Below are 14,501 nucleotides of genomic sequence, written 5' to 3'. Positions count from 1 at the left end.
AGCATGATTGTTCCCTCAGGATAAAATACCCAGAAGGGAAATTGCTAGATCAAATAGCATGAGGCTGTTAAAATTTGCTCAACTATATTTTATTAACACAGATGCACAAAATTTTCATATTTTCTTATTTGAACAACCCCACAATCAGTTTATATTTTACAGTCACTGCAGCCATTTGCAGTTGTGACACAGTATTTTTTGCGTGTTTGTGTCCTGATTTGGCCCTAGTTCTTCATATTGTCATGTCTTGAATTGAGTTTTATGCATTCTTGGTGTTACAAGTGTTGAGTTTACCTTTTAAAATGTCTACAAAGAGGTTAGCCAAAAATTTGACCTTGAAATAAAAAATTGTTCGTATGGAAAAGCATGGAAACAGAGCAGTTTTAAGTAAAATAGTTATTTATTTTTGGAGGAATTAACACTTCCTATTTTCTTAGGAAGCAACAGTTGAGATTTTACAGGACCTAAGGAAGATGAAGATATGTTACAGTCTTGTAACTGAGAACATACAAGAGGATTGATTACTACATGACGCGTGATGCAAGCAAAGACAGAAAACACTAGAGACCCCTGAATAATCCAAGCCCCTCTACCAAGTCTCATTTCTAATTTATAGCAACAATGCGTCAGTATGTCTACATACTACCATTTACATTTTATTATGTTAGCTATTAGCATTTTAAGTGCCACCTTAATTGATAGTTTTCATCAGTCTTCAAGTTACTTTAGCCACCTTTCTTTTTTCCTGTATTTACTTTGTATTCTTGCAAATTCACACAGATTTAGCAACTTTCCTAGTCTGTAGAATCCATATTTTGTATTATTAAGTTCTGGAGATTAATACAAATATTATTCAGTATAAGCACCCAATCAACCCTTCTGGAGTCTCAGTTGGTCTGCCCTGGCAGGTCACTGATTCAATAACACATAACAAACCATCCCTCCCTTTACCCAAGACTACATTTTCTTTACTAGTTGATGAGAAGGTCATATGAGATAAAAACTAAACCTTACTGAAATGAAGACATATGAACTCTTTTGCTTCCCCTCATATTTAAGTCCTGTCATTGTGTCAGATAATAAAATTAGATGAACTTGCAGTGATTTACTTCTTTTAAAGCCATGTTGGTTGTTACCCCCATTTGTTCTGCCCTTTGAGGTGTATGAAAAATCAAATGTCTTTTTGATTTATTCTATTTTCCTAGAATAAAAGCAAGTATCAAAGCAAGCTGATTAATCTATAACTTCTAAAGTCATCACTGTGTTCTCTCTCTCTCCCTCCCCATTTTCATTTGGCATTCAAGAACCCTAAGTCAACTCCTTGTACACTTTCTGTTGTAAATACGGCTTGGTAATAATCCTATGATAACTTCTATCATGAACAGCATGCCGAATCAGGATCTCCTCAACATTGCATTTAAAAATGTAATTCTCCTGAAGTCCATTAGCCAATTTAAGTCACTGCATAATTCCATATCGGGTCTACTCCATGGTTCAAACAGTAGGCAATGCCTTGACCAAGATCCTGAACACCCTCACCCCTTGATTTTTGACAGTGTGCTTACCTTGCAGACAGTGTCTACATTGTGGCATTCCCTAACTGAAGACTGTTTCATCCGTCCCTCTTCTCTATTCATCCAGTTGAGAAGTCAAGACCTGTTTCCTAACTCAAGTGGGTTCTCAGTCAATTCTTTGTTCCCTTTACTTTATTTCACTTTTTTTCCACTGAATGTTCAAGGAACTGGCAAAGTGATTGTTACAAACATTCACTAGCCTCTCTTATAAAGAACACTGAATGCCTTCACCTTCATCCCCTGCTTCACCGGCAGAGGTATGAGAAGATGTTGGATCCTTCGTCCTCAGAGATGAAAGGTGAAAGATGTTTGCTTAACTCACTTAACCTCACTCTCAGCAAACACACAGTAAAGCATGATTTATTTTATATCCTTCCCTCATTACTTTCTACTCACTGTAAAAATTTCACCTCTTCCTTTACATATCTCTATCTTTTGACTCACTTCACTTTCATGAAGTTTTTCCAAGAACAGATTAGAGATTCAGGCAGATTTATGTTCAGAGAACTTCATCAGTGTCATTTATAATATTTATAACTGTAAATCCTTAAAAGCAACTAGAGTGTCTAACAATTAGAGATCAACTAAGTAAGGTGTGGTTTGTGTAGATGATAGAATGCCAGGCAGTCACAGAACTCATGTCTCAAACAGTATTTATCTATATGCAGAAATCTTCAATATATCAATATATTTTTAAAACAATATAAATACTTTCTAAAATAACATGATGAATAAAGTAGCAATTGTGTAAATAATTATAAATATGTATGCACACATGTATTTACATATACACAAATATATGTATAAAATTCAGAAAGACTGGAGGACTATACAGCAAAATGTTAATAGTTATGATCTCTGAATAATGTAAAAATATAAGTAATATGAACTTACTTTTTAATATTTTACTTAATTTTGCAAACCTTCTGCAAATATATATATATATATATATATATATATAATCTTATAATTCAAAAAGAAAGAATACTAGCTTGAAAACTCAGAGGGAACAAAAGCAACACACTGCATATGTAAGAACCAAATACAGAGCTATAAATCAGGCAGAACTTCAGCATTAAAAGAGCTGGAGACTAGTATAGACAAAATTGGGGCATAAATAAGCAGTAAGATTAAATTCTCAAAAAGTTAATAAAATGTCATTTTTTTGATGTGATATGGCTGGACCTACCAGTTGCCTCCTCAATATTTATTCTCTCCGGCCTTAGATGCTATATGTACTTTATGCTCTTTGGCCTTTGCCTGCCCAACATGTAGATATGATTGGAACTCTGGCAGCTATTTTGAGATCTTAAAATGTCTACAAGAATCCAAGATCCCTGGTGACATTAAAGAGCCAGTCTTCTCAGGCTTAGACTGCTGACATCAAGACTTCATATTTTGTGAGGGAAAAATAAAGCACTAATTTCTTCAGGCCACTCTGGGCAAACACTGGACACAATTTCTAAGTGAAACATACAACTACTTGAGAATTTGCAGGTAAGAATAAAGAAAATGTTTCTCTGTCAAGGATTTAATGATTATTTGACCAGAATATATTAGCAAATCTTAGGGTTCATATGTCAAATAATACTTAAAATGAAAAAAAATTCAAAGGAATTCAGAGGTGAGGAATGGAAAGAATTAACATTTAGGAAATTACAATACATTAAAAATGGCTCAAATAGAAAAATTTATATTTCATAAAAGGAAATACCTAGTAGTTTAGTTATATTTAATTGTATGAAGGATTATTTTTAAAGTTAGACTCCAAGTAATGAAATTGCTTTAACAGTAGCAGGAGAGATTATATTACACACTAAAAATGAATTTCCAGAAACTAAAGATTATTTAGATATTAGCTTTTTTTTAAGTGAAGTTTCTTTTGAACCTAAATTTAGAACTCGGACTTTTCAAGTCATGAGATCCAATTAGAAATGCAGTGTAAATATGTGATGAACTTTAGGTAGCGGATGTGAGTTAGTTTTCTATTATGTTTTATGGTCAATTTTGGTGCTTTCTTCATGTTTTACACCACTGTTTAAATGTACACATTTGTATTCACTTCTTCTGAGAATAAGTTAAAACTGATTGAAAGTGCATCCTTAACTCCACTACACCATCCAAATATAGAGTGTGGCAGGTTGTATCTTCCAAAGACGACCACAACATGTCCCATCCTGCATGGTCTTCTGCAATGTGAGCTTGACACTCGCCCATCACAAGATGAGGCTATTTCTTTACCTCCTGGAATCTGAGCAGACACTAGGTCTCCTTTGACCAAGAGGATATGATAGAAGCAACACTGTACCAGACCAGGAGTAACCCTTAACTCGCATCTTCTGTCTTCTGCCTCTTGGAGACCTCAGCTGTCATGGAAGAAGTTCAGGTCACTCTGCTGGAGAGAGTGGCCATTTTGAGGAGCGCAAGGCATCAGACATGTGAGTAAAGAAACCATACTGGCGTCCAGTTCATCCGGCCTTTAGATGACTCCGGTCCCAGCCACCACCTGATGGCAACTACATGAGAGACCCCAAATGAGGATCTCCCAGCTGAGCTCCGTCAACCCACAGAACGATGAGAGATTAGAATAAATTGCTATTTTTAAGCCACTAAATGTATGGATAATTTCTTGCATAGCAATAAAATAACCAGAAAATGTGATCATTCTAGAATTTAAAATCTAGAAGTATAACGCAATATTTGTCATCCTTTATTTATGTAAAATCTAAAATTATATATATGAACATATACTGACCAGAATGTGAATTGTTTATATGGTAACCTATTTTTCTGTCTCTGTCTCTACCTCTATCTATGCAAGTTATCTTACATCCAGTTAAAATGATTTCCGATTGCTTTCTGGCTGATCGTGCACTAACACAGAAGTTTTATATACATATATATATGTATAAAACATGGATATATATATGTGTGTGTGTGTGTGTGTATTTATGTGCACATACAAACACACACACACAGTGGAATTAGGGGCCATTCAGCCTGTAAAACAGAATATATAGCAGAAACCTGAAGGCTGAACTGATAATGTGGAAAACGGCTTAAATTTGTTTTCTGTGCTCCCAAAAAGCAGAACTAAGACCAATAAGACCAACGAGAAAAGTCACAAGGAATAGAATTTAAGCTCTGCATAAGGAAAAGCCCTCTTACTATAAAGAATGACAAAATAGAATGGGCTTCCCTAAGAAAGGGCCAAATGAAGAGTTCAAGAAGTTGAAGGTCCACTCTCCAGAAATGCTGAAAGGGACTTCAAGTTGTGGCTTGTTGCTGGAATTAAATGTTTTTTAAATACCCTCTTGAACCCACTATTTTGATAAATTTGTGGTGATTATCTTTGGAATAGATTATGCTAATATTTTTATATTCCCATCATATTCTAGAAACAGATATGAGGAGTGTCACAAAGATTCATTCAATAGAGCATCATTAAATTCACAGCCCTTTATCCTACTGAATCAATGTTTTCAAGACATTTATTGAATAACTAGCTATATTATGGACTTTAGTAGGCCTCGGGGGAACAATGAGGAATGTGGTGCCTCCACTGTGAAAAAGATTATAATTTAAAATCGGAGACAGAGGAAGACAAAACCATGATAACATGGTATAAGTTAGCAACAGCAATAAGAACAAAGTACTGTGGGAACTGGAAAAAGGAATAGAAAAAATTCTGCCCTGGAGATTGGGGAAATCCTGTAAAAAGAGTTAGCATTTAAGCTGATCCTTGAAAGGACAAGATAGGTAATTCAAGGCTACAAAGCAGTGTGAGCAAAGAAACAGTCATGGATATCTATGCCATGTCCAGGTAACAAAGAGATAATTCAGTGAATCCTTGAAATAGATTAGGAGAGGGTAACAAATGAGAAGTGAGGCTGCAAAGCTCATTGGGATAAATCTCTATGAAGGGTTTTGAATGATATATCAATACTAAAGAATTTGAAATTTAACCTGTAGAACTTTCATAGGTTTTTACACCCAGGAGTTACATGCCCAGAATTATATGTAGTGAGATCCCCCTATTGGCAGTGTGGAGTAGGTAATGGACTACACGATGTGGAGTAACTTTATTTTAAAGAAAGATGTCAGTCTTGGGTTTAGATTAGGCACCACTTTGACTGAGGGAAGGTGGGGTGACAGGCTCACCCTCAAGATCCCTTTCAATCTTAAACTCTGCGACTTACATCCCTTGCAAAGGAAACAAGTTGCAGACAAATTCTTTAAAATGACAGAGGTGGCAGAACTCTTGGGCCACTCTGGTGAAAATCACAAAGCCATTGCTATGTCAAATACCCAATGAGTTTGACAAAAAGTACAGAAAGTGCACAATCTTTGACGAGCTGACAATGGAATGTGAGAGGGAAAAACATCACAAGGAAGAGATTAATACAGCACAGTAGAAAGGCATTTTCAACTATCCTTCTGGGAAAGCCAGATAAAAATTTGACTGACCTAAATCCTTCTGGGCCTGCATCATTTTCCAAAGTAGCGTCTACAGCTTTGGAAGGCCTAGGGGACCTCTCTGTACATGTGCAATCTAATTAATGCATGTAGGAAGGACTTAACTGTGTAGGACACTTTGCTAGGTACAGCACAAAAAGAACTACGTTTGACGGCCTTCTCGCATTTCATAATCTATTAAAGACGGATGTAGATATACATCTACAATTTAGGACGATGAAAGGAAGGATTCATTATACTGCAGAAAGAAAAATGTATGTACTTAATGTTAAATGCTTCATGAGCATCCATAGTGGGACAACTTGATTAGTGCCCTTTCAAGGAGAAACAGAGCTGAGGGTCAGAGGATAAATGCCAGTGACACGATCTCACTCCCGAGACTTGCTGGAAGGAAAAAGGAAAGCTTTGCCTTACTCAGATTTAACGGCACTGTAAGCCAAGGTCAGTGAAGGGGTCTGAGGCACAAGCCACAGGACTGCAGCTGCTTAAAGGGAGGGAGAACAGGTCAAGCGCAGCACGGAATCATTCTAGGGATACAAGCTCCTTTTCTTCCCTTCCTTCCTTTCTGTTGTTGTTGATGTTGATATTGGGCCACTTGGCCCTGCCTAGGGAGCTCTATATATGGGTGTCAGCAAGGAGGCGGGAATTCATGAAATTCCTAATGACCTGAAGGTGTGAACCTGGATTGAGAAAGTTAACACGTGAAAAAGTTTGAAGTTGGGGTGCAGTGTGAATTTTACCCCTGAGACTGACACACGGTGTGTGAAATCAGAATTCTTAAGTACTCTGAATGACTTGCTTGATGGCAATCAGCCAAGCATATCATCAGATGAGAATTTTAGCTACTGAAGAAGCTCACTGACCTTGAAGCCCCCGCACAGTGGTAAAGGCACACATTTTCCTATAGAATACAGCCACGAATAACACAGTCTGAATGCCTTTGCTGAAAAACACAGAGAAGAAAAAGTAAACATTCTACACGATAACAATGTCTCTAATTAATGCCCCTTATTAATAAATTTGTAATACTGTTCACATGGAAGGATTTGACATTTATATTTTTTATGGTATAAGAGACCCTTTCTTGACAGAATGGCTTGGCCTTATGAAAATATGTAGCTCTATTTTGCAAATGTTGTTCATTTCGAATGAGGACATAACCCCTAGAAGCAGGAAAGAGAAAGTCATCTTTTTAATAGTATGAGACTTCAGTAAGGCAGAGACTTGACAGAAAGAAAGAAGGGCAGACCCAAAGAAAAAAGGATTTTGCCATGTGGACCCCCAGGGCTTTAGAATTGCAAAAGCACTCAGTAATTGCATGCAGTGCACATGAACCCCTTGCTGAAAACCCATCTGTAAGTATGTGCCTCTTAACGAAATTTTGGAAGCTCCTGATCTTGCATTTACATAGTGTCTTAGACCAAGTAGACCCCAAAACCACTAGCCAGATTTATTAACTGATTATGTATACTGACTGCTTAAGCAGGAATCATTTCATGCAGCAGTGAAGTGCACTTCCGTATTAAAATGTGGCAACATTTTATTAGCCCACAATTTTATATATCAAGTTATTGTGAGATGTAGCCCTCTGGCCAATTAAAAGTGCATGGGTATTTAGAGATTTATAATAAAATACAGATGCATACAACTTTATTAAAATCACATAACTTTTTTTCCTAGGCAAGTGCTAAATACATGTATGATAAAAAAATAGATGGACAGAAAATAACATCAGCTAAAAAATGACTAAATGGGGGGGTTTTTAGGGTGTGTTATTGTGAAGAGGAGTGAGAAAGTGAAAGGGTATATGACGAGTTGGTGGTGGTGAAATGCTGTTGGCATCAGGCCATTTCAATAAACACACCTGGCCCTGCAAAGGGAGCTCTATATATGGGTATCAGCAAAAAGATAGGAATTCATGAACTTTCTAATAAATTGAAGGTGTGAACCTGGAAGACTGGTTAAAAACTCAAAACTATTGAATTAAACCTAAAAAGAAAGTTATAATGAAGATAAGGTTTTAGATAGGGAAGTTTAAAAAGTTAGACCAAAACTTAATTTGGTCCAACAAAAGGTCAAAACAAACCCTAAAGTTAATAAAACAACTAACAGTCAAGAATAAATCTGAATTATCATAAAATAAGTAACTTGAGTGGTGCCCAAGAGATCATGGAGAGCCACACTCAAAAACACCCAGGAGAAAGCTGGACAGCCGCATATAAACCAATAAAGTTAGAACACTCCCTTACACTATACACAAAAATAAACTCAAAATGGCTTAAAGACTTAAATATAAGACATGACAACATAAACATCCTAGAATAGAACATAGGTAAAGCATTCTCTGACATAAATAGTAGCAATATTTCCTTAGATCAGTCTTCCAAGGCAAAAGAAATAAAAGCAAAAATAAACAAATGGGACCTAATCCAACTTATAAGCTTTTGCACAGCAAAGGAAACCATAAACAAAATGAAAAGACAACCTACAGAACGGGAGAAAATATTTGCAAATGATGCTACTGACAAGGGCTTAATTTCCAAAATACACAAACCACTCACACAGCTTAATATCAAAGAAACAAATAACCCAATCAAAAAATGGGCAGAAGACCTAAATAGACATTTCTCCAAAGAAGACATATAGATAACAGGCACATGAAAAGATGCTCAACATCACTAATTATTAGAGAAATGCAAATCAAAACTACAATGAGGTATCACCTCACACAAGTCAGAATGGCCATCATCAAAAAGTCTACGAATAATAAATGCTGGAGAGGGTGTGGAGAAAAGGGAACCCTCCTACTCTATTGGCAGGAATGTAAATTGGTGCAGCCACTATGGAAAACAGTATGGAGTTTCCTTAAAAAACTAAAAATAGAACTACCATATGATCCAGCAACCCCACTCCTGAGCATATATCCGGAAAATATGAAAACTCTAATTGGAAAAGATACATGCACTTCAATGTTCACAGCAGCACTACTTACAATAATAGTCAATACATGGAAGCAACCTAAGTGTCCATCAACTGAGGAATGGATAAAGACCATGTGGTATATATAAACAATGGAATATTACTCAGCCGTAAAAAAGAATGAAATATTGCCATTTGTTGCAACATGGATGGACCTAGAGATTATATACTAAGTGAAGTCAGTCGGACAGAGAAAGACAAATATTATATGACATCACTTATATGTGGAATCTAAAAAAAATGATACAAATGAACTTATTTATAAAACAAACAGACTCACAGACACAGAAAACAAACTTATGGTTACCAAAGGGGAAGTGTGGGGGGGGGGGGTGATAAATTAGGAGTATGGGATTAACAGATACACACTAGTATATATAAAATAGATAAACAGCAAGGACTTACTGTACAGCACAGCAAACTATATTTAATATCTTATAATAACCTACAATGGATAAAAATCTGAAAAATAATTTGTATGTGTATATATGTATGTATAACTGAATCACTTTGCTGTATACCTAAAGCACAATATTGTAAATCAATAGTCCATAAAATAAATACCCAGGAAACCCATAAAAAGAAAAACTCAACTTTCAGTAGAAGCCCTTTGTGGAACACGCATGCTCGTGCGTGCGTGGGCACACACACACACACACACACACACACACACACACACACATAGTGGGCATCAGCCCTGCTCTGTGACAGGAAAGAGTATATATCTTTGATTTAGTGTTAGTCAAAAACATACTGCAAAACCAATGATAATGCTAAATCTTTCTATATCTTGGTTTTATATTTACAATGATGGTGAATATTTTTGTGAGCTACTAACTTCCAAAGCACTTTTAAATAAAATGAAAACTGTTCACAAAGTGAGTTTACAAGGTTAATTATCGGTGGACTATCACACTATAAAATAATTACAAGTGGAGTATTTTGGCAGATAGATGCAACACTACAAAAAAATCAATTGTCTGTCTGTGACTTAATGTAACCTTGTTTGAAAATGGTTAACCTCATACATGGTTCCCAGACACAGAAGGAGTTATTACTTGATTGTAATTATTTCTCATGTAGAGATTTCTTGAAAGGTTGTTGAAGTTTAAGTTAAACTTTTCTTTTTAATCACTTTTAAAAAATATTCAAACACAAAACTTCAGAATGGGAGGCAACAGGAGTACTAGGCAAATGTAAGCTAAGGACCCAACGTTATTTTAGGCAGCTCTAGAAAACTGTTTGGATCACAATAAGAAAAGTAGTAAAAGGTTATTTAACTAATTTCATTATTTTTAATATGCAAAGGAGTTTTAAACACAGATAAAACACATAAACTATTTAATAACCCATACAACCACTTCTTATAAACTCTCACAAAAGATAAGCTAGTCCTTCATCATTTTTTAAAAATAAATATTCTATTTTACTGAACATGTTTTTGGAGTTGAGGAAGTTACAGGTTACATTAAACAATTAGTCCTGGTACATTTCAACAGACTGCAAATGATTCGGAAATAAATCAAAAACAGCATGATGCATCATTAGATTCCCAACAGCAGTTTATGAATTTATGTACAATTATCACTTGTACAAATTATTGTGAAGGAACTGACAAACTATCAGTGTTCAAAACAACATATTCTCCTCATATGACAAGAAAAGAGAACTGGAATTCAAATATTTCTAAATGAGAAATCAATTGCAATTTGTTATCTCAAATTATGTCCTTCTACATAAAAAAATAGAAATTCTCCAATTAAGCTTTTATAAAAATCACTAAAAACAACAAGACATCACATAATAAAAATGAAGTCTGTGTCTCTAAAGAACAAAAAATAATAATGTTTCATCTTTTTCACTCAAGGGACTAAGGCTAGGATTGGAAACATTTTAAAATTGTTACTATTTTTCATACTCACACACACAAAAAAAGCACTCACTTTTCAATTTCTTTAAGAATCAGCCAAGAAAAAATAACAGTCAAAGCTGATCAAAAAACTAAGGGGAAAGGGGAGGATGACCGCACAACATAGCCAAGAACACCTAACAAAAATCAGCAGTGACACTAGAATTTTTTAACTAGAAGTTAAAGGAAATAGAAGACTCTTACCACCCTTTTTTTAAGCTAGATGCACTTTCTGCAAAGTGGCATTTCAGTGTTTAGCACTGTGTACAATGTGTGCAATACTATGATATATTTATCATGATATGATATTCCTTTGCCTTCCCTCTTTTACCTTCACCTCTCTATTAAACAAGATTTATAAATATTTCACTAATATAGTTTTACTGTGTTTCTATTTTGCTTGGCTTCAATCCTATCTTTGACTGCTATTTATTTATTGCCTCCTGGGATCTGATTTTGCAGTTACTCTTCACAATAACTCTTCCAGGTCTGAGAATTTTATTTCAGAAATCGGTTAAGCAGGCCAGATTTACTAGGCACCTGCCATACTAAATGCCCATAGAGGACCCTGGAAGAGGAGATACACTAATAACAGCTAGTATTTGTTAAGCATGTGCTAAGTGCCAAGCACAATAATCAGTACATTACATGCATTGTCACCTCAACACATTAAAACAGTTATAATTATTAGGTAGATGAAAATAAACATCTAGCTCTTAGAATTGTGAGAATTAAAAGGGCTAATATTATGTAAAGCACTTAAAAGAGACCCGCAAAACCAGTTAGAAACCTGGGTTGTATTAGTGTTAGCCACTATTACTATTACCCTCACTTTAAAGATGAAGTAACTAAATCCCACAGAGGCTATCTAACTATGCTTTGTCATTCTGCTAAGTAATTGGATAATTCAGAACTTCTGAGCTGCATTTATGCAGGCACCATAGTCTTAAACTTGTAGCTTTAGCACAACCATGTTCCACTGCCTCTTCCAAACTTGAGTCCAGGCATTTATCTTATCTTAGAATCAAGGGATGGTTCATATGCTAACGGTTCTAATTAATGGCCAAGAACTTCACCTTTAAAAGGAAATGTAATGGACCCTTGATTCATCAAACCAGGTGAGATAACAGGACAGAGGCGCTCTTCACTGTCCCCAGTGACTGTCCAAAAACCAGATCACTCAGCAAATGGTAAAAGGAGGTGACCCAAGGGATTATTATCACAACCTGTCAACAGAAACCAGATATCCACAGCTTTAAAGAATGCCTCATTGTTAACTTTTTTCTCATTTCAGAATCCCCTATCCTTCCAAATCATAAAAATACTAGATCTTAACATATTATTTAATACGTAATTGATCTTAACATATTATTTAATATGTAATTTGTGTTCTCAATTTTCACAATACGTTATTGTGGTATACAAGCCCCAAGTTGGTGGTGGGGAGAGACTGGGAAACTTCCTCATTCCTCCTTATCTCTCTTCCTCTCCCTCTCTGTCTGTCTCTGTCTCTGCCTCAGTCCCTCTCTCTTTCTGTCAATCTCTTTATTTCTATCTATCTATAGAAAGCTATTACAATTTTCTTTTGGTTTGTTGAATTGATATTCGTAGTTAAAAGATGCTAAAGCACACATGCATGCACACACACACAGAGAAATCTAACAACCAGCAGGTTAGACATTTCTTATGGGACCCATCTGTGTTCTCACATTCATTAGGAATAGCTAGCATCTTTAAAGCAACTATTTCTGATTAGCTACAAAATTAAAGTGTTAGTCCAAATAATAAGAAGCAGTGAGAACTTCCAGAGCAGCTGCCGATCTAAGTTGGCAATATCCTCACATCTGTGCAATGTTGAAATGGCCATCCTTCATCTATCAATTCCTCTGTGAATCTGCAGACACATCAGGTAATCAGAATAACTGGTATAATTTAATAACGCAGAGGACTATAAAATTTACCGTCTCTATCTGGAAACCACTACAAAATGTTGTTTAAAATTATTGTTTAGTACTATTAAAATGTTCAGGAAAACAGAGGTGGAATGGACATAAAATCTTCTAGAGAATCATTCGGTAAGGCTTTGCATTTTTACATCAGCAAAAATAAAAGTTATTTTTTAATTATAAGAAAATAAGACCTAGAAAATTTATAGTTCATTTCATTCTCAAAGAAAATGATAGACCTACATTTGCAAAATAAATAAACACTAGAATATAGAGTCATACTAGGTATTTTTTTTTTTTTTACCAGTTGCATCATTTCAAAGATGAGGAAACAGAGATCCAAAGAACTTAAATGACACGATACAGAATTTAGTAATGGTTTTACCAGGACTAAAATCCAATTCTCTCCTCTTAGTCCCATAATCTTTATCATACTGTAAGGGATGACTGCTACTGTGTTTAGTAACAGAAGTTCCAAGGATTTATATTTCTTTATACAGTGGAGTCCCCTCCCCGAACCCCAACCTGTTTCTTTCCTCAGAGGGAATCACCTTTAATTGTTTATTAGTTCCACAACAAAAAGCTTAAATTCAAATGTCTTTATGGACCACGGGGATTCAACAGAGTGACTGGAATCTCTGGAAATCTGGTACAGATTTAGTACAGACACACCTAAAGAAACCATATTTTTTTAAAAAATCAAGTTAAAACATACTTTGACCAAACAAATAGACCCAGAGTACTTTAGACATTATCTAAATTATCTCACATACCACACTCCACATTTCTCCATACTCTTCCTATTAATATAGTCAATTATTCCTTCTCTTAGTTTTCTTTGGAATTTTGAGTTGCAAATCATCTTCCTTCATAAATTTGAGAATTATTCTATTAATTTTTAAAACATGTTCTGACTTTATTTTTTTGTTTTCTTACAATCAGAACTCCAATTAGCAGGAAGTCACACTTCAGGGAGATTCAGTGACTCATCTTTCTCATCTTTTTGTTCTTTTTCTTTGCACTGTTGAGAGATTTTCTCTATTTGAAATTACAAATGTCCCTTAAAACTACTGATTGAAAATCTTTAATTTCCAACAGTTTTTCTCGTTTAGTTTTTGTCTCTTCCCTATCATCTTCTTGTTTTATGAATGTAATATTTTCTTGAATCTCTTAAAAATTTTTCATTTTTTGGTCTCTTTTATGATTTTTTTTAATCGATCTGTACCATGCAAGGTCATTTTTTGTCATTGGTTTTCATTTATCTTGGTGCCTCTTCTTTTTCTTTTTTTTTTTTTTAACATCTTTATTGGAGTATAATTGCTTTACAATAGTGTGTTAGTTTCTGCTTTATAACAAAGTGAATCAGCTATACATATACATATATCCCCATATCTCCTCCTTCTTGCATCTCCCTCCCTCAAACTCTCCCTATCCCACCCCTCTAGGTGGACACGAAGAACAGAGCTGATCTCCCGGTGCTATGCGGCTGCTTCCCACTAGCTATCTATTTTATGTTTGGTAGTGTATATATGTCCATGCCACTCTCTCACTTTGTCACAGCTTACCCTTCCCCCTCCCCATATCCTCAAGTCCATTTTCTATTAGGTCTGTGTCTTT

The 14,501-nt window shown here is 35.3% G+C and overlaps 1 protein-coding gene across 6 annotated transcripts in view; it reads right to left on the bottom strand.

Annotated features, from left to right (window-relative positions):
* GALNT13 (polypeptide N-acetylgalactosaminyltransferase 13) overlaps window positions 1–14,501 on the bottom strand; it is a 560,582-nt gene that overhangs the window by 530,445 nt on the left and 15,636 nt on the right. The window lies entirely within an intron of this gene.

Source organism: Balaenoptera physalus (assembly GCF_965194825.1).
Source record: "Balaenoptera physalus genome assembly, chromosome: 6".
Classification (NCBI taxonomy): Eukaryota; Metazoa; Chordata; class Mammalia; order Artiodactyla; family Balaenopteridae; genus Balaenoptera; species Balaenoptera physalus.
Note: the sequence above shows the minus strand (reverse complement) of the source record. Positions and strands in the feature narration are given on the sequence as shown.